The sequence below is a fragment of the Urocitellus parryii genome, unplaced genomic scaffold (assembly GCF_045843805.1).
Source record: "Urocitellus parryii isolate mUroPar1 unplaced genomic scaffold, mUroPar1.hap1 Scaffold_45, whole genome shotgun sequence".
Lineage (NCBI taxonomy): Eukaryota > Metazoa > Chordata > Mammalia > Rodentia > Sciuridae > Urocitellus > Urocitellus parryii.
This window is the reverse complement of record NW_027554016.1, coordinates 3,104,238-3,130,864: the sequence shown is the minus strand read 5'-3', so window position 1 is coordinate 3,130,864 and position 26,627 is coordinate 3,104,238. Positions and strand designations below refer to the sequence as shown.

General features: G+C 35.6%; 1 long non-coding RNA gene across 3 annotated transcripts; it reads left to right on the top strand.

Moving 5' to 3' along the window:
- The first annotated feature begins 7 nt into the window (after positions 1 to 7).
- Positions 8 to 26,332, top strand: LOC144252518 (uncharacterized). Of its 3 annotated transcripts, XR_013343015.1 has the most exons (7): positions 8 to 100; positions 430 to 537; positions 4,102 to 4,195; positions 6,221 to 6,435; positions 8,190 to 8,239; positions 22,818 to 22,993; positions 26,232 to 26,330. It is a non-coding gene; the product is annotated as an uncharacterized LOC144252518 (long non-coding RNA). The 3 variants fall into 3 exon arrangements; XR_013343016.1 differs by lacking the exon at positions 22,818 to 22,993 and having other exon boundaries at positions 26,232 to 26,332; XR_013343017.1 differs by lacking the exons at positions 22,818 to 22,993; positions 26,232 to 26,330 and adding an exon at positions 14,516 to 14,876.
- The last annotated feature ends 295 nt before the right edge of the window (positions 26,333 to 26,627 follow it).

Below are 26,627 nucleotides of genomic sequence, written 5' to 3'. Positions count from 1 at the left end.
TCTTTCCCCCTACTTTGTAATTACTCATAAAGAAAGAAATGAAGAGAAGTCTTCTGTTAACAGTGTGTATACCTTCACATCTGGATTCCAGTTATTCCTGGTAAAAACAAAATCTTCATTTTATATTGCTTTACCTAAAAGAAATTCAGATTTGTAAGACTGATCTAAATGGATGACAATGTATATTCTATGTTAATGAGTAACAGAACTTTTTGCAAGTTGATACAAATTGTAGCATGTATCTTAAACGGGGGCTATTTTTGTTGGCTTGAAATGATGTATGCTTATGATATATGCATACCTAGTGATCAGAATAGTTTTAAACATCGAGTCTTAAACATCAAATACTAACTCATTAGTATAATATTTAGTGCCTTTCTGAGTTAAACTCTTTAAATTTTTATTCCCACTTTTCTGTCTTCCTTGCAGGTGCAAACAATCATTATTTCTGAGAGTTCCCAAGTAAGATATTTTACTTCAGACAGTCAAGATTATTTAATTGTTGCAAGTCAAAGAGAGGATTCCGAATTAACTCAGGTTTGAATCTTTGAAAATGAAGATCTCCCCAACTTTTAAAAAAATACTGTAATTGAAAGTTATGAGGTAGGGTCTAGAGATTTGGTATAAAAGAAAACCATAGTTTGTGGTAAAGTAGTAAAGGAGAATATGAATATTTATTGGTCCCAATTAACTTTTAAACAACAGTTATGAATATTATATGTTCTTCAAGAGCCAAAGCAAATGTAATCATAAACATGAACATTTAATAAGAATTTAATTGAGTTGGAAAACATTATGGAGGAAAATCACACAGCTAGATAGATGGTATCACTAAAAATTCATGATTAACATTACCAATTGGGCACTCAGCATCACCCCAGAAATTTCACATTTTTCTAGCACACTACATCTTATAATCTCCTTAATGCTTAATTGATAATTTTTGTCTCTGGTGCTTCTGTACATGCTTCTTATCGCCTCATTTTCAACTAATGACCTCAGTGAAATGAAAGTCACTAGAGGGAGATTACTTATTTTCCCAACACCAAATTCAAAATTCCACTTAAAAGCCAGTGTTGCCCCTCCCTCCTGCTGCAGCGGAGGAGTGTCCTTCTGGAGAAGCCCTTCCTTTCACATGGCTGCCCCTCAGCCTTCATAAGGTTTAGTTATTCCCTCCATAGCTGGCATTTCTTTCTCCACGAAATTATTACAGTTGGCATAAATAGTTGAGAATTGTTCAGTTTACAACGAAATCCCTTGATCTCTTCCCTTTCTGATTTCTTTTTTTTCATTTATTTTCTCTCCTTTTCGGTAGGACGTTGTGAGAGAAGTGTCAGCTAGCTTTGTCTACTTCTCATGCTCACCCATGGCGACTGGGTTGCCAAATCTAGTGGATATGTTTATCACTGTCATATACAACTTCCCACCAGCATGAGACTTAGTCATACCCAAATCTCATCCTCCTCTACTCTTGCTTTGTGATACCACAAGGCTTTCCTTCTTAAGAACTCTGTCTGCTCAGTCTCCATTGCTGGATCCTCCTCCCTTTTCTGAATCAATATGTCTTAGAGTATTCCATAATTCAGTTTTAGTTCATATTTCTTCTTTCTTTTCACCTACTATGGGAAATTTCATCAGTTCTGTAGCTCTTCATAGGAACATTAGGCTAGCTTTACATATCAGCTGTAGGCTAATGTCTTTCAAATCATATCTGCAACCTTTCCTCTGTAGTCCAGACTTGAATGTCTAACTGCCTATTGATGCATCCACTTAAATATATTTTAGGAGTGTGTTATAATGTATATCAAGCTGAACTGTAATTAATTTTCTCTATGAAACTGTGCTTGAGTATTTGCTTTTATCTCGGGAAGTAGTAACCTCAGAAATGCAAGTGCTCAAGGGAGAATTCTGTGATATATTTTGTTGAATTACCCCCTTTTTTTTTCTTTCACATCTAATTGATCATTAAGTGTTTTTGAATCTGTGTCTCCATAATATTTTTGAGTGTAGACATTTCTTCCCACCTCAGCTCATCTCCATCTAAGCGTAGTTCTTATCTTTTCTTACCTGAACTGCTAGTCTCCAAGCAAGTCTCTGAAGTTCTCTGATCTCAGATTCATTCTCTATTGGTAGCGAGAGTAATCTTTTAAAAATATTGATTCATGTTACTCATTTAAAAAATTTAGTGATTCCCAATGATAATAAATTTAGCATTAGTTAGTATACTATATATGTAGGATAACCATATTTCTTCTAGCCCAGGATAGCACTGGATCATGCCATGTCCTTGTATAATTATTATTAATATTTCAATCTCTAAAGAACCCCTACATGAATGGTAATTGTATGGTCACCCAAGAAAGGATACTTCATGACCTCCCCTTTCCTGTCTTGACTGTTCAACCCCTTAGCACTGTCAGCTTTCTGGGCTAGTTTTTATTCAGAGCACCATAACCATCTGTATCTTAGAAACTGTCATGTCATTCCTTCTAACTTCATTCCCCTAATACATACATTTCTTTCATCATATCATCCTGACTTTTGGCTTCAGTACCAGTTTTAATTTATGGTCATCATTTGTTCAGTTATTGCTATGTGAGTTTTTGCCTTTTCCTCATCGTTAATAAGAGTGATAAAGGAGGAGGTCAGTGTACCCAGGCTCCTAGCTTAATGCTTGTCTCAAAAGTCCTAACTGTTGACTGCATAATTATTAATTTTTCTTTTTTAAATTAGAGCTTTATAGTTATACATAGTAGTTGCATTCATCCTGAAAAACTCATACATGCATGGAAATCTATTTTAGTTCATGATATCCATTTTTCCCTCCTCTTTTTCCCTTCCATCCTCCTTCCCCTCTCCATCCCTTTCCTCCACTCTGCTAGACTTCCTTTCACTTGTCTATTATTTAATATTTGATTCATTTGTATTATCCTTTCCTTACCTCCTCCTTTCCTTATTTTACTCTAGCTTCTGCATATAAACTTTGAGTTTCTGAGTTTGGCTAATTTCACTTAACATGATATTTTCCATTTTCATCCATTTACCAGCAAGTACCATCATTTCATTCTTTTTTATGGCTGAGTAAAACTCCATTGTGTGTGTGTATGTATCATAATTGTGATACATATTAAGAATATATATATATATGTATATGTATATGTGTGTGTGTGTGTGTGTGTATATATATATATATATATATATATATATATATATATATATATATATATATTTCATTCTATTCCAGTCATCTATTTATTGGCATCTGGGTTGATTCCATAAGTTACCTATTGAAATTTTGCTGCTATACACTTTGAGGTGGCTATATCCCTGCAGTGTGTCAATCTTATGTCTCTCTGGAAAAATACCAAGGAGTGGGATAGCTAGGTCATAGGGTGGTTCCATCTCTAGGTTTTTGAGGAATCTCCATACTGCTCTTCAGAGTGGTTTAGTAGTCACACCAACCATGTTCAAGTGTACCTTTCCCCCCCCAACATCGCCAGCAATTATTATTCATATTCTTGAGCAGTGCCATTCTGACTGGGTTGAGATTACATTGTATTGTAATTTTGATTTATATTTTCCTGATTGCTGTTGAACATTTCTTTCGTATATTTGTTGGCCATTTGTGTTTCATCTTTTGAGAAGTTTCTGTTTAGATCTTTTGCCCATTTATTGATTGCATCATTATTATTATTATTATATTATATTTGGTGCTAAGCTTTTTTTAATCTTCTGGATATTAATCCCCTATCAGAAGAATAGGTGGCCAAGATTCTTTCCCTTTCTGTCATCTCTCTCTTCATGTTCTTAATTGTTTCCTTTGCTGTAGACAAGCTTTTTAGTTTTATGGCATTCATTTATTCTTCATTTTATTTCTTGCACTTTGGGGGTCTTGTCAGTATCTATATGATGGACTATGGAGCCTATGTTTTCTTCTAGTAGTTGTAAAGTTTTTGGTCTAATTCCCGAGTCTTTGATCCATGTTGATTGGGATTTGTATAGGGTGAAATAGAGGGGTCTGTTTTATTTTTGTATACATAGCTATCCAGTTTCCTACCACCATTTGTTAAAAAGGCTGTCTTTTGTCTGTCTAAAATATAGTTTTGACAGATTTTTCAAATGTCAGATGGCTGTAAGTATGTGGATTTGTCTCTGCATCTTCTCGCTGTGGCTGCTGCTTCCTTCTTGCTGTGAGGTAAGGAAGAGGGAGGGTGTGGGTCTTCGTGGGGGTGGCAGCCAGGGGGGCGGGGGCGACTTCAGCGCCGCCTGGGTCTCAGTCCTGCCAGGACCACCACCGCCTCGGGGTCTCGGTCCTGCCGCCTCCTCCTGCCGCCGCCTCGCTGCAGCGGCGGCTGCTTCCTTCTTTCCTCGAGGTAAGGAAGAGGGAGGGTGGGGGTCGGCGTGGGGGGTCAGCTTGGGGGTGGCAGCCAGGGGGGCGGGGAGGGGACGACTTCAGTGGCCTCGCCTTCCTGCCGCCTCCGCCTCCTTCCTGCCTCCGCCTCCTTCCTGCCGCCCCCGCCGCCTCGTTCCTGCCGCCTCCGCCACCTCGTTCCAGTTCCTGCCGGCGCCGCCGCGTCGTTCTCGTTCCTGCCGCCACGATTGAGGTCGGCTTTGGGGGCAGCTAGGGCTGTGGTAGCGGCGGCGGCAGCTTCCTTCCCGCCGGGAAGTAGGGCAGCGGGGATGGGAACCTTGTTAACTTTAGCCAGGGCGGTGGCGGCGGCAGCTTCTTTCCCGCTGCAGGTAAGGCGGCGGGGCTGGGGTCCACATGCGGGGCAGTAGGGGCGGCGGCAGCTTCCTTCCGGCGGCAAGGTAGGGCGATGGGGCTGGGGTCCTGGGGGGTGGGCAGTTAGGGCGGCGGTGGCGGCAGTTACCTTGACGCCAGGAAGTAGGGCAGCGGGGATGGTGTCCCCGTGGGCTTTGGCTGGGGCGGTGGCAGCGGCAGCTATTCCCGCTGCAGGTAAGGCGGCGGGGCTGGGGTCCACATGCGGGGCAGTAGGGGCGGCGGCAGCTTCCTTCAGGCAGCAAGGTAGGGCGGTGGGGCTGGGGTCCTGGGGGGTGGGCAGTTAGGGCAGCTGCGGCCATAGTTACATTCACGCCAGGAAGTAGGGCAGCGGGGATGGTGTCCCCATGGGCTTAGGCTGGGGAGGTGGCGGCGGCAGCTTCATTCCCGCCGCGAGGTAAGGCAGGGTCCTGGGGTCCGCATCGGGGCAGTAGGGGCGGCGGCAACTTCCTTCAGGCAGCAAGGTAGGGCAGCGGGGCGGGGGTCCTGGGGGGTGGGCAGTTAGGGCGGCGGCAGCAGCTAGGTTCACGCCAGGCGTCCACGCCACCGGTGTCCCCGAGCTGCGGGGCCTTTTGGCTGCTCCTATTACTTGCCCGCTGGGGCTGCGAGCTGTCGGTGGGTGACCTTCCCCACAAAGGGCCGCGGAGCTGCGTGGACGCTGGCAGCAGCAGCGACAGCGGCAGTGGCTCGCCTATGAGGGCGCAGACATTTGTTGCAGTTCTTGGGGCTTTGTTGTTTTCCTTGGGCTTTTACCCTTCTTTTGGTTAATTTTGGATAAAATGTCCCCCGTGATGTAAATATTGAGCAAGGAACCTTGGTGACGTGGGGAGCTTTGCCGAAAGTGCAGTTTGGATTCTGCTTTTCCCATGGTGGCGGCTGGATGAATCTTCACTGCTGGCTGTGGAAAAGGCTAGGGAGGCTTGTTAGTTGAGTTTTAAATTTCCCAGTGTTGTGTTTAAAGGTTTTACGTGCATAGAAGAGGAATGTTCACCTTAAATAAGCATATGAGCGGTTGACAGGGAATGTTTTCCTCTGGGAAAGGGAATTTGGTAGCTCTGACCCATGTCAGTCTGTGAATATTTAGACGTGTAGTGACTTTTTAACATTTTTCATAAAAACCTGTTATTTACAGTTATGTTGTTAATACTCCTTGCCTTAAGTTCCCCGGCAAATCTTTTTCATGCCTTCTGAGAAAGTAGACAATTCATAGATTATCCAAGGAATGGAAAAAAATGTGAGTGGGTGATTTCGGACAATCCCTGAGAGCTGGCATTGTAAGATTCATCCTATCCCCAGTAACATTTTCATACAATAAATGTGAACACTTTTGAAGCCTTTTTATAAAGATACAATTTGGGAATGATATTAAGATAAGGAAAAGCTGTTGATTGATTTCTTAGATTAACATTTCTTCCCTCTTCTCTTTCCTCTTTTAAAAAGTTTTTCAAGTGATAACTTCATCAAATGGCCAGTGATAAGCAAATGTCCGATGATGACAGCCCCAGCACCAGCAGTGGCAGTTCAGATTCGACCAGCAACACCCTGCTGCTCCAGAGCCTGAAGATCATGAAGAAAGAACCTTCTGCCACCTAGGGGAAGAAGAGCACCAAACTCTCTCGCAAAACCACTGCTAAGTTATCCACTAGTGCTAAAAGGTAACATTGTCAGGTTGTCTTTCAAGCAATTGGATGCTTTTATTTTTACATCAAGAACAATACTCCAGAAATACTTCATGACCAATTTTATTTGTACTTGAATGAATTGTCATCCTTTAGGGAGCATGAAAATATCCTCACTAAAATTATGCTTCTAAGCAAACTTATTCTGTACTTTGGTAATTTCAGCAAGAGTCCTAGAGACTGAATTCTCATCCTGACAGTTTAAGGAGTTGGCAAGGAAAATTTGTGAAACTGAATTAGATGGTACATTGGGGATGTTTCCTTTTGTGAGTTATACTCTTGAGTGAAATTAGCGTGTGTCCATGTGGGTGTCAGTCCAGGCATCTGTGGTGGCAACTTCATAAAAGGAAATATGTCACTTTTCATGAAAGGAAATGATCAAAAAAGTTTATATTTGCTAAAAAATGTTGAATGTCAGGCCTTGGCTTTTTTTGAAAGCAGATTTTAAATTTGCTTAGTTTTACAAACAAGTCTTTAAATCCTGCATAATAGGTATAATTTTTTTTGTAGTTATAGTTATCCCCGTTTGTTCTTGTGAGAACAAATAAAATGGAAAAGTAGCCATTAACAATCTCAGGTGTCACTTTGCTGTTAAAACTTTGCACATCTTTAAAACTCCTGGATGTTCTTGACATAGTAGTGAAAATCAACAGCAGGAAAAAAAAACATTTTGTTGGTTATAAGTGAAAGATTATTTGTTTCCTGCTGACTTTTATTTTCTATTATGGCAAAAAAAATCCATCAATGGGACTCCATCAGTGATAGTGGTTGTGTTGAGTAGAACTCTTGTATCAAACATAAAGTGTACCTATAGCATTACCTAATGTTGATGTTTTGTGGTTTTTCATTGATCACAACTAAAAGAAAAAGGAAATATAAAAACTGATCAATTATTGCATTTTATAGTGATTCATGTTCTTATTTTTCTATACATTTTCACAGTCATTGCACCATTAATCAAACACTAATGAACTTGAGAATATTGTATTGAATAGCAGCAGTCTTTGAAATAATTTAAAATTCTTCTCAGTATGTTGTAATCTTGTGGAGAGAACATTAAACAACTTTTGAAAACATTTTAAATTTCAAGAAAATCAGAGAAATGCTCTTTTTCCCCTTACCTTAAGGCCCTCTTTCCTCCAAGAGTATGAAATTTAAATTTGCGTGCTGTACCTAAGATCAGAGAAAAGAAATGGTTAAGTAAGATTGCTAAAATAGTCCTTGGAAGTTTTTCATTGGTAAAGGTATTTGTAAATTTTAAACTTTTTTTAAACAGATAAAATATTGACAAAACTATTAATGTGCTCTTGCAATAGCTTTCTAATTTTTACCACAGTAAAAGTGGATTGAAGTCATTGTCAAAAATATTCTAGTGCTTTTCCTCCTTCTGTTTTGTCTCATTTGCATATAAGCTTGAAAAGAGAATTTCTTTGGTAAAAAGAGTTTTAAAATAGATTTTACATCGTTTTGTTGAGTAGTAGTGGAGGACTTTCTCAAATCAGGTGTAAATGACTTACCTATTTACAGTACCAAGTGAGAAAAAAGCTGCAATTTTCTGTTAAGGAGTTTGGGTTATGCCTCTGAGAACAAAGAGGAAGCAGCCATGTTAGCATTACTGAAGGCAAAACCAGCCTTGCAGTTACCTGCATGATGGTAGAGGGCATTCTGATTTTCTGGTTATTCTGTAGACTGTCTCAAATCCTTTTTGTCTGTTCCCATTTCACTAATAGAATTCAGAAGGAGCTAGCTGAAATAACCCTTAACCCTCTCCTAACTACAGGTAAGAAACAAATTTTGTTATTTTGATTTCTAAATTGTGGAATGATATCAGGAGATGAATGTATTATCCTTGTATGTATGTGCAGCAGAAGAGGCTAGCTAGCTATGTTTGCTTCCTTAAAACTTTGCAAGTGCTTTAAACAAAAATTTCCTAGGTGAATTAAATTAAATTAGGGGAAAAACACTGTTTAGCATGTATCATATATTCTGTACTTATGAATATACTGATCTTGTGCTTCTTGCTGAGATTTGTTTGAGTGGTGTTGATTTTTCTGTTGTTTTTCTGTGGAATACATTTATTCACAAGTATTTTGTAGAAACCTGTAAGGTTTTAAGTTTTAAAGTTAATGTTTGAGTGCAATCTGAACTGATTTTCCAAATTTAGAAATTGTTGAATATGGTGTTACAAAATGTGAAAGCATTAAACAGGAGTATAGTTGTTTTTGTTTGATTTATTCAGTAACTTGCCTAAAGGACAAATTTTATGTGCTAAGCTATGGTTGTAGTTGTTATTTTCTAGAAAACACATTGTTGGAATTATTTACATTTTAAACAAATATCCTAATGACTTGGGAAAATTCTTAGAAGTAAATTAATTGGAATTGTGAGAAGAATCAAATTCAGTGGAACTCAGACTTTAAGATTGGTTGACAAATTGTATTAAAAGTAGCTGGTTGATTTTTTTCATTTGTGTCTTATATAGTGTTCTGTTTATTTTTGAATGGTGACTGTATGGTTTACAAAATTTATCAAATTTAGAGAGCAATATTATAAATAAATTGCATAGAAATATGTGCTCAAGAATGAGAGGGGAAGGGATGCTAGAATTAAGGCAGTGTTATGATTTGATATAAAAATGTTTTGGTGTTTAACCTGTGTTTTTGCTACAAATTGTGTTTGCTCATGTTGATCAGCACCATCTCTGAAGTCTACTTGAGACATAATAAAGAAAAATCCATTTGCTACTTATTGTGTGTGTTAACCAGATTCCCAGATAAGGGGGATCTGATCCTGATTTATCCAGTGAATTAACAGTTTTGCCTATATTTGTAGTCACAGCCATTTCAGTTTAAAAAGCAGACATGAATGTGAACTAATTATAAACAGAGTGGTATGTCAGATCTCAAAATATTACTTAAAAAGTATACTGCTCAATAGTGTAGCCACTAGCCACATTCTGACTATGGACCAGGTTGTTGTGGTTAGTTGAAAATGTGATATGCTGTAAGTGTGAAATGCATACTGGATTTTTACATCTTGAAATAATATTTGGCATGTTTAGTAAGTGTTTTAAAAATTTTATTTTTATCATCTTCGCATAGTTATTAGAAAATTCAAAATTACATGTGTAACTTGTATTATAATTTTGTTGAACAGTATTGCTTTAGAGAAGAAGTAAATCAGTATTTCTTTTACCCTTCTAAATGGTGTGTCAAATCTGTACCATTTAGGAGGTCAAGTTAAATTTGCTCTGTGGAAGAATCACTTAACTTTCAGAATATATTCTGATAATTTCTGTTGATTTTCTGCAAATGGCTTAAACCAGTGTATGAATTTACATCTAGAGAACATAGTAGACATATTGAATACTTTCAGAGCAGTAATTTACTAGTACATTTGGTAAAGGAATGTACTTTAAGTGTTTAACCCAGGACTGTTTCCACAAGGTCACAGGATTATTTTAGATGAAGTAAAATAATCTAAAATAATAATAATATTTCTGTGAAATAGAAAGTAAGTTTCACTTATCGCATATTTTTTTCTCTTTATATACCAGATTTCATTTAGGTTCATGAAATAATGCTTAACATTTAGTGATTTAACTATTGAAGCAGTAAAACTTTGGGCTTGCTTGTGCACAGTAACATGGAATACTTATATCTATTTTCTTTTGTCACAGTCTTTGGTGACTGTTGGCTATTGAAAAGGACATCTTTTAACTTCTCTAGTTCTTTAATATCTGAGTTTCTTTGTGGCTGTGTAAGTGATTCAGGAAAAAAAAAACAAATGTAAAATACAAGTTTCTTAGGAAATTAGAAGTTGTTTCTTACTACTTTGGGGAGAGACTTTTTTCCATACACCTCATATGTAAAATAATGCAGATGCTTTTGTGTGTCTTTGGATTCTTCTGGGTAGAAGGTTAGTTCTTGTAATTTTGATAGAAAAGCCTACATTTGTATTGTGTTTTTGCTTTCATGCCAGAAAATGCAATAGATTGTGGTATTATATTTATTTTAACTCATAGCTGCATAAATGAGAATTTTAGCTTTATGGTAATTGTATTATTTAGATTTGTTAATTTATGTTGTAATTAAAAATGGGATTCCACAGTCATAAGTATATTTAGAATTTGTGTGTTAATATTGCATGAGACCTTTGAAACCTTATGCTTGCTACTTCCAGGTGCAATTATTTAATTATGGCTTTTGGTAAGGTGTGTGTGTGTGTGTGTGTGTGTGTGTGTGTGTGTGTGTAAACTTGTCAAAGTATGTGGCAGTTAATTATCCCTCAGGGAAGAAATGTTAAGTGTATATGGGTACATTCAGGAAAATGTTGAATGAGATATAGGAAAACCAGAATTACTTGTACTAGGGAGATTTGTCTTAAATCCCATCTTTTGTTTTAATTAATAAGTTATTATTTAGTTACATAATTAGGTCTAATATACACATCCAGGATGGCCTTTGAAAGATATCATTGTCAAATTAAATGCATGACTTTAAAAGTGTTTGATTATATGTCAATAGGAATACTTCTTTTTCTTTTAGTAAACAAGGTTGATAAAGATTTAATTTCTAATGATTTGATGGTATTTTAGGTTTTAAGTATTGAAGGCCTGTGGGCCAATGCATTTTAAACACAGGGAAATAATATATGTTTTTTGGTTTACTTTTATACTTTTTACATTCTATATTTTAGATTACGGTATAAAAATCAATTCACCAGTGAGCATGAAGGGAAATTATTATGAACATCCCTTTGTTTTACAGAAAGTTATGGACGAGAGTTGTTTAGTAATGTGTTGACATTTACGTTCTGTTTATCAAAGGATGTGCTTCCTTTTCCACTTAGAGTTAGCACTTGTGTAAACAGCAAAACTTTGGAAAGGTGCTGGATTTCTAAGTTAACCTTGAATTTCTTTTCCTGTATAGAGGGTACAAACATGTACTCCTAAATATTAATGGGTTTGGACTGAATCTATGTTAAAGAAGATATTTAAGAGTAATTGTAAATCCTTTTTGGATGAATGGAAGGCCTTATGGGGGGTAGATATTACAGTTTCAAGTTTATATTAATCATATGTTGACAAAACCTGAAATTAGCTACTATAATACTTGTAAATACTATAATACTTGCAAATTTTGTTAACTTCCCTTTTTTAAAGAGAGAGAGAGAGAAAGAGAGAATTTTTTAATATTTATTTTTTAGTTATCGGCGGACACAACATCTTTGTTTGTATGTGGTGCTGAGGATCGAACCGGGGCGCACGCATGCCAGGCGAGCGCACTACCACTTGAGCCACATCCCCAGCCCTTAACTTCCCTTTTTAAAAGAAAGAAAAAGAAGTAGCATAAGTTCTAAATCAGAAGTTGGCAATTTGCACGTAAGAGTAATTTTCTGAGTATAAACTGTGTTTCTGATGGTTGCCATATCTCTCACTATTGTCCAGTGTAGATTAGAACTTTGCTAATTAAAGGGTGATCTTCAGACTAGCAACATCTGTATCACAGGTGTGATTGTTAAAAATCAGAATGTTGTTTTCCCCTAACCAGAAGTACTGAGTCCGAATCTGAATTTAATAAGATTGCTAACTGAATTGTGTGTCTATTGAGGTTGGAAAAATCCTGCTACTGAAGCCAGACTGTTCAGATCCATGCTGTGCCACTATTGGCATGCCACTTTATATAAGTTACGGGATATTTTTGTTCTTCAGTTTTCCAAGTTGTAAAATGAAGATTAAGTTGATCTCCCCATTGTATAATTATTGTGAGGATGAAATGAATTTGTTGAAAGTTTTGTTTACCACATAAATTGGATCCCTAAAGTGGATACAGCATGATAAAAGTAGGTGAGACAGTTTAGCAGCATGCCCTCACTCTTGCTGGTGTTTGCTCCAGTGCATCCACATCCTACTTATTGGAAAAATTACATCTTAATTCATCATCTAATTATTGAGTACATATCAAGCAGTTTGTTTTTAATGTGAATAAAAGCAGGTTTTTTTTTTTAAACTTGAGTTAAAACAGAAAATTAGCCTAAAAGTGTTGATCATAGATGAACAAATACTCAATCCCTTCCAAAAAATATGTGTAAACTTAATGATACTTTAAAAGAATGCCTGGGATTGGGGCTGAAGCTACTGGCAGAATGCTTGCCTAACATGTGTGAGGCACTGGGTTTGATCCTGAGCACCATATAAAAAAAACATAAAATATATGCATTCTGTCCATCTACAACTACAAAAAAATGTTTTAAAAAATATTTATAAGAATGCCATGACTATGACTGCCCAGTAAAGTATAATAAATTTTTTAGATAGTTGTATTAGTTACTATTTTCCCCTCTTTAAATATCCCATTTTAAGAGTTTGTGATTTTATTCAGAATGCAGTAATTTCAATATTTGTAAAATTTACACTCATAATAGTATAGTTTACCAATTACTTCAACATAATGTAGTGTAATTCCAGGCAAAACAGTGAGTTGGAATTTGAAAGAAAATATTAAATAACTCATTCTTTACTTTTTTCATAATTGTGATATTTAATATTATTCACTTAAAGATTATTTAGCTATCATTTCTATTTGCTTATAGAAAGTAGTTGATAATTACAGTAATTCTAATTGTGTCCAACTACAACTAAAAATTAAATTTTAAAAAAAGAATTCTGTTTGTGCATTTCATTAGAATTTAAAAGATGAAATATCTTTAAACATTTAATGTTTCTTTTGCATCTGGATCACGGAAGTTTTTGCCTCTTCCCCATATTCATAGTCTAGGAGATAGTTGACAATACCTGGAGACATTTTGCTTTTCAAAACTTGGGGAAAAAGGCTCTAGCATACAACAAAGAATTGTCTCCCTTCAGGAGATCTTAATGAAATAAAACATATATATGTTTCTGTTATGTTTTACTAGGAATATTGAAGTAACTTGTGACTACAGAATGGGAGTCACCTTTGTATTGTCTTAGTGATGAAAATAAAAACCAAATGAAGAGCATGGCTTTCTCACCAGTGTGTAATTTAGTGTCAAAATCTAATATAATGTAATCATAACTTTCTGCAATCATAGAAAGTAATGTAATTGCCTCTTCGGAAAAATGTGAGAAGAGAGTATCAATATCAAATTTTGAGAAATGTTAAGAATAAGGGAAGCATCTGGAAGAGATGGGAAGGATCAGTCTCTAACCACAAATTTTGCACACCTCTAGTTCTCCCACCTCCTACCACATATCTGGCTTTGTAAAACTTTACTTTTTATTTTTTGCCTTAGATAACTTAGCTAAAAATTGATTCCAAAATTATGTAAAATAAATGTAATTTTCCATTATTAAACTTTTGTTTTCCATAACACATTAAAAGGAAAATTAAATAATAAAAACAGACATAATAAATTCTTGTTTGATATAATCATTTAAATATCTTTTTTAGACAGCAGTAATTCAAACAAAAAATACTTCCCTTACTTAAAATGTAACATTTTATATTAATGAATCAGGAGGCTAAAACACTAAAATTGTCAGACTCAGTAAATCCTTCAAATATTTCATCTATAGAGGCACAGTAAACACTTAGTGTAAATTATAAAAGGTTTTTTAAAATATATAAATTCCAGGTCAAAATATATCAAATCAAACATATATCAACTTTACTTCTCAATTTACTTCTCTATGTAATCATATTTTGTTGACTCTAAATAACATTGTCTGGTAACTGATAATGACATTAAAATTTGTATCATCTCTCTGCTAAAATATAGTAAACTCTACTCTGAGCCCCTCATTCATAGGTCTTACATCTGTTATCCCATCGTCAGCAATAAAGCCAATGAGATTATTCTAAAATATAAATGTCCCCATGTTATTCTTGTCTTTGCTTTTTAAAGAACCAAGCAATGTACTCTCTAATTTCTCTTTTGCCTATTTTCCCTTTGTTGTAGAATTATATTGTGCATTTCAATCAAATTAAAGTCTTTCAGTTCCCTTAACTGTCTAATATATTTCTAGTTAGGCAGATGATGATGCACCTCCTGAAATCCTATTTTCTTTTCACAGACCTCTCAGTCTCACTCTGCTCCATCTGGAAATATCCAACTCCTCTTTGGGATCCTTATAAAATCTCCCTTTTGTGAACATACACTTTATACAGTCTCCTTGATGACTTGCTGCTTCCCGTCAGTTCTATTTTGGAAATATTTGCAAAACTGCATTTATTACCTCATATCACAGTTATTCATTCACATCACTATTTCCATTTGCTGACTATGAAAGAAAACCTTTCTGGTTTTGGCATCTGCCTTGGCAGCAGCAGTCGGAGAAGACAGCCTGGAAGACCTCCTCTTAGGCTTCTTCTTAGCCTCACTTTCTTCAGAGCTGACCTTCCTCTGGAGCTTCCTGGCTGAGAGCACAAGGCTCATGCAGGTGCTGCAGGCAATGGCTCTCAGGAACCTTCTGAAACTGTGCTGCCTGGCCACTGCTGCTGTTCCCACCACATGAGTTGCTGTGACACACCAAGTATTCAATTATTTTAATGCAGTTTTTACCATAATTGAGACATAACTATAGGCAATTTTAAATCTCTAAATTTTGTGATTTTAGCTACAACAAACCAAATAAAAATCAAATCCTTACTATTATGTTTTGTTTATTCTGCTTTCTAAATAAGTTCTCATTTTGTCATTATTGCCAGTGCTTACAACCCTCCTTTCTCTTATCTCTGGCCTAGAGAACAGTGACCTGCCCCTGGTTACTCTTCCTGTCATGAGCCTCTCTCAAGTGTGCCATTCTCCCCTCTCACAAGCATTAGTTTCTAAAATAAACATTTAACCATGCCATACCCACAAAAGTAAGAAAGTATTCTATTATTTATGCAATAAACTCAATATTTATTCATATGTCCCCCAGCTCTTCCAAGCATGATCACAAATAGTCTTCCAAATTCCCTGTAGGAACAAACTCAGCCCCACTAATACTTGTTCACATCATTCCTTCGCTTCACACAATTCCTACCTCTTCTGATTTTTATTGCTTCTCTGTCTCTATTTATGCTTAACATTTGCCAACATAGCCTCCATTGCCTCTAGCTCCTTAAGTTCCACATTGAATTCTCTTTTTTTCATGCCCCAAAGAATTTCTGCTGCACCATCATTACTTTCCCATCCTAATAGAAGTGAGAGCTTATTAATCTAATTTCCATATACTTTTTCAAAAGCTTTAATCATAACATTAAGTGTGCTTTGTCTGTTTTTACAAATAGATATCTTCTCCATTATGATGCAAATTCTTTCAGGATTGGTATTATATTGTATCATTTTTTATATCATCAACATCTAGTATATAAAAGGAAGAATGAAAGAATAATCTAAATATAAAATATATCTAAAGTTTCTAGTTACTGTGTATTATATCCAATATTCAGAGCTATAATATTAATTCTATATTTTGTGACAAGGAACTTCTTGTAATAATTCTACAGTGCAGGTGGACATAAACTTTAAAGCCCAAATGAAAGCCCCACACCACTTACTTTCCCCAGTAATAAATGCTACTTTTGGATTATGCTAATAAAATCTAACCTTCCATTAGATAGATGATTTCTGAATATTCTTGAATAAATTACCTCTTAAACAGAATAAAATTAGAATGGCATTCACTTTATTAATTAGCAATTTTTAAGACAGGCAGAGATACAATTTACATACTTAAATATGCCCATCTATTATACATATATATTATATATACATATATTTTTGTCAGGCCTACTATTTCTCTATCCTCTAATAGATAATGAAACAAAGGTACTTGTGTTTATCAAGTGTAAAATAATGCTTCTGTGGATGTGGGGAGTAGTTTTTAATTGCCTGCTATTACCTATGGAATAAATTTAAGAGTTAAGTTTGATCACTTAGAAATGCTTGGTTTTAATGCTTATAAAAATTGAACTTACACATATTCTGAAAAATACATTTTTTAAATCAAACTTAAGCTCATTTCACTTTCTCTCTTTAATATGTCATCAACACAAAAGCTTTTATCTCTTCCACTCTAAAAAAGAGTATGTTATTGTGGATAAGTGAAGGAAACAGCAAAAATATAAAAATTAAATATTTTGTGTCACAAGTCTTTTATGAGGAATAACATTTGTTTGATTTTTATTTTTTGAAAGCTAAATATGTAAATGCTAATTCTTTAAAATTGGAATGGAACTTATTGATGTCTATTACCAGTATCCTTTTTTTCACTGTGTCACAAAGGGGAAATTGGGCACATCAGGCCAAGAAACTACTCCAACATATTACACAGGAGAACTTTAAAAAATCTAAGGGAAATTGGACAGTGGCATTTGCAAAATCAAGCAGCATGATACAAAAATTTGAGATCTATCTAAGTCAATAGGATGATTTTATTCAAAGAGAAAAAGTCTCCACTGTCTCTCAGATTGGCAAAATCAGTTTCCTTTGTCATAAAATTGCTTAAAATTCCAAAAGGTAACATTTCATATGTCAGTGACTTGTTCAAATGGCTATCCCCTACCTTACCTAAGCCAATTAACATCACTATAAATTTTGTTCATATTGATTTGCCTTTCTTAAAGTATAAGCAGGAAAAATTCCTCACTGTCTCAAAACCTGCTATTTTTTCTCAATTATTTTGTGACTTCCTGGCTATTAAGTAGATGGAATAATATTTAATGCTCACACAACTGGGGCATCTGAAAATGAAGGGAAGTCCATCTTCCTTAGCCACTCTGTCCTGGGGGATGACTCCAGGTTCCAGTGCCAAAACAAATCAGGAGAAAAACTTTGTCTCAGAAGTATTTTATTGTGTGTTAAAATGGCAAAAATAACAAACTGAGGTGGGTGTTTGTTTTTTAGAATCCAACTCAATTATAAAATGTACTAAATTAATTTTCCAAAATAGTCTAATAATCTCTCTCAGAAATTACAGTGATGCAGTGGTTATTTGCATTTTCCTGATTATATTCTATTTTTTCCTCAGAGGGGGACCTATGTCCAATGGGAACAAGTCCTATCAATTGAGTGTCATAGCAATCATGCAGAAGCTTCAGCATATCAAAATGTCAGAAATCAGACAACAGAGAGAGAAGATGAACGTTTAAATAATAGAAAACTCTTCAGTAGCGCTGAAGTTTGGTAAAGAAAGAAAAAGGGAGGTGGGAAGAAACTAAAGAGTTAATGAGGAAATAATTTATGAAGAATTTTATAATGCTTTCCATCCCTTGTACTAAGTAATTGAAGTTTTAAGTATAAAATACAGGCTCTTTTTACATTTTGGACAGACTGGCTCTGCTATAGTGTGGAAATTTGTCTTGGATGGGAGCCAGAGCAACAGTGAGAGATCATTCATTCATCCTGTTGTTTCAGGTATCTACTTACCAGTTAATGATGTCTTGATCTCAGGCAGTTTCTGGACCTCAGCATTATGATGGTTCTGCATTGCAGAATTCTGTGCTGTTGGGGGTTTTGCTGTAAAAATGTAGTAGTTTATCAGTAACCAAGGCTTCTACTCACTAGATGTCAGTAATATTTCCCTCACCTCCAGTATAACAATATCTCAATATCTTTAGGCATTTTCAGATGTTCTCAGGGGAGTCTCCCACCCCAGAACACTGATTTGTGGTAATAACAAAGAGGATAGAAGAAGGAGAATTGGAGAATATTTAACTTGTTAACAACAAAATGATGATGTATTGAAAGTAACATTTGAGGGAAAGGGGTAAATTGTAGATGCAAAATTTAAAGTGTGTCTGCTTTTGCTTTTTACTGGGAACAGTTACGGTGCTTATATAGGGAGGTGCTGATATCAGACATATGAGCTTAAAGAGTAAATTGAAAAATACACACACACACACACACACACACACAGGAGAGTCAGAATATTATTATAGTATTCCAACATAAAATTAAGGGGAACTCAACTAAAAATGATAATTAAAGTAGAAGAAACCAAGGCGAACAATTTTCAACCCCTACTCAATCTCTCCAGTTTGAACACCTATGCCCATCATATTAGCTATTTTAGAATATGAAAATACAAAGAAGTAATAGTAGCTATTTTAGAATATGAGAATATAAAGAAGTACCAGATTTTAACATTCAGAGTTCAGAAAATATTTATCTTAGCTACTTATTATTTGGAATGTTCATAAAACACAATGTAATGTCTTTTCGAAGTGTCTATGATTTTAGGGATATAATATGGAAAATCAAAGACAACAATATTCTATTACAAAAATGTGTTTCATATTTGATGTTAGAATACAACACATTTGTTTTCTAAGTTAGATTCAATAAAGATGAGGAGCTTAAAGTTATCTGGACAGAAGAAGAGAAAGGAATCAGTCATCAGTTAGAATGAAAGAAACCCATGATTGCACTTGAAAGGGTGTTAGCAGAAGCTGTCCAATAAATTCACAGAAGATGCTTCTGCTTTAATAAATTGTTGTGCTATCAGCCAGGCACGGTGGTGCACAACTGTAATCCCAGTGGCTTAGAGGCGCATGAGTTCAAAGGCAGCCTTAGCAACAGCAAGGCGCTAGGCAACTCAGTGAGACCATCTCTAAATAAGAATACAAAATATGAGGGCTGGGGTTGTGGCTCATAATATAGTGTTTGCCTAGCATGTGTGAGGCCCTGTGTTTTATTCTCAGCACCACATATAAATAAATAATAAATAAAGGTCCATCAACAACTAAAAAATATCTAAAAAATGCAAAATAGAGCTGGGATGTGGCTCAGTAGTCCAGGGCCTCTGAGTTCAATCACTGGTACCAAAACAAACAAAGAAACAAACTGTTGTACTATCAAATCCTTTTGTAGCATTTGAGCTTCACTTTCTCTACTTGTACTGACGGATCAAGGTTTTGTTTGTCCCAAATCTATAATTTGGTGCCAATTGTCTGTTTATCTTCTGAGCATGAAAGGGAAATCTCAGCCTTGAAAAATTTTTTATTATTAGTGTTATTATTATTGGCCTGGTAAGAACCACAATAGTGCTTTTATGAAGCATAAGAAAATTTAGGGGTTCTAAAACTTTATTCTGAAAAAAAGTAATTTTATAAATATTATTTCATGTTCAAAGTATATTCATATACAGCCTTACATTTTCAAATGACCAAAGAATGAGGAACACTTAAAAATAATGTGTTTCATTATTCACATAGGTGGAAATAAAGTTGTAGGTTAAATTTTAGCATTAGTACTCATTCTCTGATTTTGTGTTATTTCTACCTATTGTCAAACATCTAACAATACTTTAGGAATAGGATGTCAATTTTTTATGTTCATAAAGTTCAGTGTAAAATAAAAAAGAATTATCTTGATTATGGCTAATATTTTCTGTATAATCTTATGAATCATTACTACTGGATTAGCATTTTTCAAAACCAGGATCAAACATGTGTTTTTCAACTTTATTACCTTTTTATACCTATTATTAGAGTACATAAATTGGCATCATAATTTTAAGTTAATATTTTTTTTTCACATAATGGATATGCTAAAATTAAATCCATTCCTTTATATAGACTTGTAGAATCTACACCCAATTTTCAGATGCTATAAAAAATGTCACAGTAATCTTCATATATAAGTAGATATATATATATATATATATATATATATATATATATATATATATATATATATGATACTTGTTATATTTTGGAAGAATATTCATGAGCTAAAAGGTGTTCATATTTTTTAGTATTTTTTAAAATCAGAAAATACATTAATTTGCTCTTTGATTAGTCCAAATGCAGCTTAAACTTTTCCCATTGTCCTCCATCTTTTACAACACAGTTGTTTTCAGCTATTTAATTGTGGAAACAATAAAGACATTACTCTGAAACAACTCTTAGTAGGCAAAAAATTTTAAAAAAATGTTATCACTAAGAGATAATCTATTAATCTCTTTGTGACACTTGGTTTAATTCTCAGCTTCAAACTCAATAAAATTCCAGGCATTTGCATAAGTTGTATATTATCTAATAAAGTAACACTGTTCTTCATTTTTCTAATCTAAGGTAATATATTACCTTTGTAATATATGGTGGTAATAAATTTATCTTTTTTCACCATAAGTAGTGGACTTTAAATCCAGTAAATTTGATCATTCTGTTGCACATTGGTGTTTTTTATTTGGGTTTTTTTTTTTTTTTTGGTTTTTCATTGCATTGACTGATTTGAGTGATTTTCATATTGATTACTCTTCCTTTTTTTCTCTCTTCCTTTCAACATATTTAAAACCTGGAATTCCCTTTTCTTTCTTTCAAAGCAATTTTTTTCTTTTACAAATATTTTTAGATTTTTTAGAAAAATCTTGCCCATCTCCAAATTCTAAAATGATTTTTCACCTTAAAAATTTTACATATTATTTAGTATGTATTTCAGCATTTCTTATATGTTAATGCTGCCTCTGTATTTCTTATTTAGTAAGGTATGTGCCCTGTCTCTTCCTAATTGTAGAAGCATTATTTTTTTTTCAATTGATAATATCACTTTTTCATGTAAATTTTTACTATTTGATAGATATAATACTAATTTTATCTGCAATTTATGGATTCTTTTTTTGTGAAGTCATTTAAAATAATTTTGCAGTCAAATCTCTCATTACCTTTTCTTACGTTAGCCTTTTCTACATAAAGCCAATTCAATGTAAAATTAAAAATTGTCTCATTAAATTTTTCACACAGTTATGATTTTGTATTTAATATTTTAAACAATAATATATTTGGTTTTCAGCCTGAGAAGAACTGGGTTAAAATGCCCATTTTCTCCATTAATATTTCAAAACTTGGAAAAGTCAGGGATCTTTGAGCATCTTTAAATGGAGCCTATTAGGAACCATAGGGGTTAAATTAGATAATGTGTGTAAACTCTTAACAGATGTCTTGCTGGTAGTAAATAATAAATGATGCAGAAAGTTATTTATGGCTTTATACATAATGAGGTGTTTTAATTTATTATTTACCAAATACATATTTATCGTAGAAGTTTAGGCTAAATATGTCTTTGGTAAATAATAAATTATTTTTATTAGTTTTGACTTATCTCTTGAAGTTGGGACATTCAAAAGATAAGTCAAAACTTAATGAATATAGACCTGAAAGTAATATGAGAGTTTTTCCAATTATAGTTGAAATATAATGAAAAATTAAAAAGTAGTCATGGATATAGGACACATAGAGAAACTTCCTGTTCAGGAACATCACTTTGGTCTTTGGAGATTTATGTCTTCATTCTCTGACTCTTTAAATGGAACAGTACAATAAATAGTTAATGTCTTAAGAGTGATTGCAGATCAACAAGCAAAGATAAATACAAAAATGTTACAGGACACAGTGTTCCTATTCAATATCCTTGAAGTAGTTTCAGATTTAGATTGATTCTAGGCACCCAGGCCTCTTAGACATCATCAGGAACATCTAAATTGCTTTCTCACAACTTCTACAATGTTGGGGACCACAAATCAAGTCAAGATGGCATCTGGCAGTTTGCCAGGAGGAGTGGTTTGTGAGGCAAGGCCACTGAGCCATTAAGATGATAAGGATTCCTTATTGGCTGACTGCTGTATCTAGATAATGCTAATTGAGTCAAGCTGTGTGTAATCAGTTAGGTATATATTCCTCTGCTGTTCCGCAATAAAGTGGTGCCTGCTACCTTGGGTACCCACTACCTTGAGTTCGTGCTCAGTTCCCTCTGAGTTTCTCCTCAATAAAGCAGTTCCTGCTTCAACCTTCAAGTTGTTTATCACCTCCCGGTTATTTTACCCAGCCGGACTGCGGCACTACAAAGCCTTCTTATCACCTCAATTTAGAAGGTACCTCATTAAATTGCTTTTAGCCAATTCGCTTTCTAAAATACTCACATTTCACATACAATAAAAAAATTTCTTTAGCTCTACTCTTTTAACTTGCACTTGATAGCATACAGGCATTCATTAAGTTTTACTGTCAGCAGAACAGCACAAATTTAACAGTTTTGTGATCCATTTTTACTAAATAACAGAAGAGAAAGTGTTATGTTAAGGGCAGTGTGAGTTTAATTTTCTGTATCATTTAAAATTACTTAAGTGCATCCCCAAAGAAAACTAATATATTGATCAGATATAATTCACTTCAATGTTAATAAAACCTTAGCATGAATTGTTTGCATATACTAGCAAAAGATATATAAGTGAAAATAATCTATGAAGGTTCATAATGCTTATATAGCACACAAGAAATCTATGGGATAATAATAACAAGAGACAAAATTTGATGTGTATAAGAAGAAATATATTTTAGTGAAAAAAGTTTGATATTTAATTGTGGCTTTAAAATACTCTTCTATATTAGATTATATAAATACACAAAGAGAAATATTGCATCCTGGTCACTCTCCAGTAATCTGCCCATGTCACAGACGGGTGGACGGACAGCACTCTGACTCACCCTGTGCAGGCAAGCAAGGAGCTTCCTGTCCCAGCCACATCAGAGGAAGATACAAGACAAGCACCAGTTCACCTGCCATGGTATGAGGGAGGATCTAGGGACCAATGCCCAGAGACACATTATTTTTAACAAATGCAACACTCACTTTCTCAGCCACTGGAAGTGGAGCATAGGTCTACAGGGGGGAGTGGCCATTCTGACCTATGGCCTCTCACCCACCTACCAGCACCACTCACCAGGGTGCTAGGAGGTGCTGTCATTGGCTGACTGCACCAGGCATGCTGGGTCACAGTGATTACTACATCCTTCTTTCAGCACTCAGGGACCCCTCAGTTCCACTGGACCTGGGAGAGACTGGAGGGGGATGGGAGGATTTGAGGATATACTTTAATATGTGTATATATAAGTATTTACTTATTATATCTTTATATGTATATATGTATATATTTTACATATTTATCGTGTCTTTATATGTGTGTATATATTTTATGTGTGTATATACATACATGCTTATGAACTTTATACTTCCATGTGTATATTGATACTTAATTGAGAGTAGAGCTTCTATTTATCATCTTTATTTTTTTTGCATACTGTTTCTTCCATATTGATAACTCTGGTTTGGAAGCATAGAGGGAATAATTTAATTTTCATGTCTCATAAATGCTCATTTCTTTTGTCCCATAATACATATCAGTCAAAGAATAAAATTGCAATACTTCTACAGTATGATTACTGGAAGCATTCTGGGGTTTTATTGTTAGTTTTGGTTTTGGTTTTTAGCATATACTCTCTCATTTCTTTTTTTCTTTCTTTCATTTTTATTTTTTGCATTTTCTGTTTCTTTTTTGCCAGTGTTTTTTAAATTGATTTTTAAAAAAAATAATGACAGCAGAATGCATTACAATTTTTATGACACATATACAGCACATATTTTCATATCTCTGGTTGTATATAAATTATGTTGACACCAGTTCGTGTCTTCATATATTTACTTTGGATAATGTCTATCACATTCCAACATCCTTGCTAGTCCCCTTACCCTTCTTTTTCCTCCCACCCCTCTGCCCTATCTAGATTTCATCTATTCCTCCCATGTTTCCCATCCCTACCCCTCTATCAGTTAGCCTCCTTATATCAGAGAGAATATTCAGCATTTGTTGTTTTGGGATTTGCTAACTTCACTTAGCATTATGTTCTCCAACGCCATACATTTACCTGCAAATGCCATGATTTTATTCTCTTTTATTGATGAGTAAAATTCCATTGTGTATACGTGACACATTTCTTTTACCCATTCATCCACTGAAGAGCATCTAGATTGGCTTCATAGTTCAGTTATTGTGAATTGTGCTTGAGCCACATCCCCAGCCCAAGAAAGATAATTCTTATGGAACACAAACACATTTTCAAATGAGATGACTGCCTCGATAGTTAGCACACAGTGGATAAAAAGGTTGTGGAGCCTGGCACAGTAGTGCATGCCTACAGTCCCAGCTACTCAGGAGGCTGAAGCAGGAGGATGGCTTGAGCCCAGGAGTTCAAGGCTGGCCTGGGCAACACTGTGAGACCCTGTCTCTGTCCCAGGAGTAATGACCTCAGATTCTGGAATATGGGATGGAATCCTGACTGTTTTATCTTCTAGTGGTGCAACTTCAAATAAATCCCTTAATCTAGCTGTTTCCATTTCAGCATCTGCAAAATGAGAATAGTGCTAGCAAGGACATAGGGTTGTTGTGATAGTTAAAAGAGTCAATGCATGTAAAGTGCCATGAGCAGTGCTTGGCAGTAGTAAAGTAGAAGTGTAGCTCTTATTATTGGGTATAACTTAGCCTTTCTCCGTATTCAGTCATTAGTATTTCTTTATTCCAACTTTGATTTTATAGGAAGACTTCAATGAGAATGTTCCTGCCTGGCTTGTCTTACATCCAGCCGGGAGTTAGTAGTCCTTGTGGAAAGGAACCCTTCATTCAGTTCTTGGAACAAGCCCTTTTAGGCCTGTTTTAGCAATGAGCTCCAACGACCGTGGCTAGAGTGTGTTCTGTACAGTTTCCACATTTATCAAAGAGAAGCCTGTAGTTTGCTTCTTAGTACTCTAAATTCCTGAACCCAAAGTGCTCTTTTGGCCTTTTCCTGCACCATTGGAGAAAGAGCAGAGAGTTGTTGCATTGAGTGTTCTTGTCTTGAACTGATTTTATGACATCTTCTTTGATCAGTGTGGAAACCAGTACAGGAAGACACTCTCAGGTTTTCTCCACTCAGAGGCAGGTATCATCTGCTCTAATCATAGCTAGCGTCAGGTCTTCCTACCTTGTTGAAGCTGCAAGTGTGGTCATGTGTGTTTCTTACTGCCCACTGCAGACCTCTCATTGTTTTAAGATACATTTTTAGTTGTAGATGGGCACTGTTTTAGTCAGCTTTTTCACCTCTGTGACCAGAACCAACTGTGGAGGAGGAATGTTTATTGGAGGGCTCATGGTTTCAGAGGTCTTAGTCCATAGAAGGCCGACTCCATTCCTTGGAGCTCCAGGGGAGGCAGCATCATGGCAGGAGTGTGTGACTGAGGGTAGCAGCTCACATCATGATCAGAAAGCAGAGAGAGAGAGACTCCACTGTCCAGATACAAAATATATACCCCTTAGCCATGTGCCTGATGAACCCGTTCCTCCAGCCACACCCACCTGCCCCAGTTACCACTCAGTTAATCCCATTAGGGATTCATTCACTGATTAGGTTAAAGCCATATCCCAGTCATTTCTCCTCCAAACCTTCTTGCATTGTCTCACATGTGAGCTTTTGGAGGACACCACATCTAAACCATAACAGATGATACCTTTATTTTATTTATTTTTATGTGGTGATGAGGAAGGAACCCAGTGCCTCACGTGTTCTATCACTTGTGTTCTATCACTGAGCTACAACTGCAGCCCCCAGACCTCTTATTTTTGGAGCTGTTTTCTGAAAGAACTTGTGTCCTTATTCACAGACTGTTTGAAGCAAAATCCAATCAAGGTTTTCAAACAAATATTAAATGTCTTCACGCAATTAACTTAAGCATCCTTTTCTTCTGCTTACCTCTCATTCTGTTATATTTGATAATTAAATTTTCCCAGTTCATGCAATGGAAGGTGAGGTAGCACTTTTGACCACTGTAGGGTGGTCAAACCTGAAGTCTGGGGCAGAAATGTCAGTTTGAAGGATGAAACCAGTCAGTTGGACAGATTTCTGATTTTCACTAGGACCTAGTCCTGCCTTGTGTATTTTCTAGTTCCCTATTTGTGTGTTGCTCATCATGTTCCTTTTTTTTATGGTTTTCAGGTGGAGTTGGCATGAACTTAAAAGCAGCAGATACTGTTATTTTTTTTGACAGTGATTTTAATCCTCAAAATGACTTGCGGGCAGCTGCTAGAGCTCACCAAATTGGCCAGAACAAGTGAGTGAGTTAGACATTGGCACCTTTCTGCTCTGTTGGCTTGCAGCTGTGGATTGGGGAGGAAGGTGGACCGTGTAGTCCTGACAACAGTGCCACGTTGGAGTTAGAGACCACTGGGTTTGAACCCCGTTGTGCTACTGGCTTGTAGAGTCATGTTGGGGGATCAGTGGTCACATGATCAGTTCAGACTCACTTTGTTGAAAAGAACAGTTAAATTCCAAAATGATTAGAAGAAACTTAGAATTTATTTAGTTCATGTTTCTCACATTAGATCCTAATTC